Source organism: Engraulis encrasicolus, unplaced genomic scaffold, assembly GCF_034702125.1.
Source record: "Engraulis encrasicolus isolate BLACKSEA-1 unplaced genomic scaffold, IST_EnEncr_1.0 scaffold_88_np1212, whole genome shotgun sequence".
NCBI lineage: Eukaryota > Metazoa > Chordata > Actinopteri > Clupeiformes > Engraulidae > Engraulis > Engraulis encrasicolus.
Genome location: NW_026946236.1, coordinates 567 through 2,500, shown reverse-complemented (window position 1 = coordinate 2,500; position 1,934 = coordinate 567). Strand labels below are relative to the sequence as shown.

Below are 1,934 nucleotides of genomic sequence, written 5' to 3'. Positions count from 1 at the left end.
GATGTGTTGGGCATATTATACACCATACATGATGTGTTGGGCATATTACCCACCATACATGATGTGTTGGGCATATTACCCACCATACATGATGTGTTGGGCATATTACCCACCATACATGATGTGTTGGGCATATTACCCACCATACATGATGTGTTGGGCATATTATACACCATACATGATGTGTTGGGCATATTACCCACCATACATGATGTGTTGGGCATATTACACACCATACATGATGTGTTGGGCATATTACCCACCATACATGATGTGTTGGGCATATTACCCACCATACATGATGTGTTGGGCACGTTATACACCATACATGATGTGTTGGGCACGTTATACACCATACATGATGTGTTGGGCATATTACCCACCATACATGATGTGTTGGGCATATTACCCACCATACATGATGTGTTGGGCATATTATTTTCAGCTGAATCTGAGGGGCTTGAGTGGTGACCATTTGATGATTCCAACTGGAATGACTAATGTGATGTGATGGCCATGTCATGATCAACATGTGAGGAAACAGTAGAATAAAATGAAGTGTGCGTGTGTGCGTGCGTGTGTCTGTGTGTGTGCGTCCGTGCGTGCGTTTGTGCGCACGAGAGAGTTCATATTGTGTGTTGCATTTGTGTGTAACTCACAACTCAAGAGACTCATGTTGTGTTTTCAGTGTCCAGCAGGGGGCATCAGACACACAGAAACTGAAAACAGACAAGACCAAGAGGGGCACTGCAGAACACAGGTGTGTGTGTGTGTGTGTGATGCTGTTAATTCATGATGTATTGTGTCAGCCATATTGTAATGTAGATGAACTAGTAGGCTACATCTCTTTGGCTAGAGATGGGAAATGTGGGGTTGGTGGTTGTGAGGAAGAGCTTCAGAGTGGATATTAGGGCTACACAACACATCGCGAAAAGGACTTAATTATCGATAACAAGTACGAATTTTCTGGGCTGTCTTATCACAGAATGCTGAATGTCAACAAATACGCGAGAAGCCCACCACAAACAAAGACTCACGACACAGACTCAAAAATTAGTGACAAGAAAAACACTTCGCTATATTTCTAATTATGGTTTACATATCGTTATTGAGGTATTGCATGCTGTTATCGAGTAGGTTCTCACATTTTTTTCTGATATCGTGCAGCCCTAGTGGATATGTGTATGTGTTACAGTATGTCTGTATTTTTTACTTTTGAGGACCCTCTGGAAAACGAAATGTTCATCTCAAAAGGCTATCCTTTAATAAAGAATTTGATGTAGAGGCAAATTGTCATGTACTGTCAGAAATCTCAGAGTCTCCTATTTCAAATGACATTTGTGACTGAAGTTGAGTGCATTATTAGGTTACGACATTATAATTGGAAGTTGAGTGCACTTTTAGGATACGACATTATAATTGGAAGTTGAGTGCACTTTTAGGATATGACATTAGAATTGGAAGTTGAGTGTATATTAGGATATGACATTAGAATTGGAAGTTGAGTGTATATTAGGATATGACATTAGAATTGGAAGTTGAGTGCACTTTTAGGATATGACATTATAATTGGAAGTTGAGTGCACTTTTAGGATATGACATTAGAATTGAATACTGAAGTCACTCCCCTCTACTTCCGGTCCATGTTGAATAGAAGTGAATAGAATCAAATCCAAATCCTGATACCATTTGACATTTGGTCTGGATTTCACATATGAGTGCAGTCACGTATTTGACTTGAACCGAAGCTGAAGGCACACCGCTAAAGAGGCTGCACATCAGACATGTGACTTCTCTTGTGGTGTCCAAATAATTACTTATTTTTTTGCCTGCACACAACTCAGAAATCGCTTGAAATTTTAAGTCGACCACCACAGCACTGTTAATGATTAATTCCCAGGTACAGCGTTGGTTCGTGTGATCTAGGGGTAAGG

General features: G+C 40.3%; 1 long non-coding RNA gene across 2 annotated transcripts in view; it reads left to right on the top strand.

The window, feature by feature from the left end:
* LOC134444959 (uncharacterized) overlaps positions 1-760 on the top strand; it is a 32,022-nt gene extending 31,262 nt beyond the window's left edge. For both annotated transcript variants that reach the window (XR_010034145.1, XR_010034144.1), the window contains exon 4: positions 689-760. This is a non-coding gene — a long non-coding RNA (uncharacterized LOC134444959). The remainder of the gene's footprint in view (positions 1-688) is intronic.
* Positions 761-1,934: the final 1,174 nt, after the last annotated feature.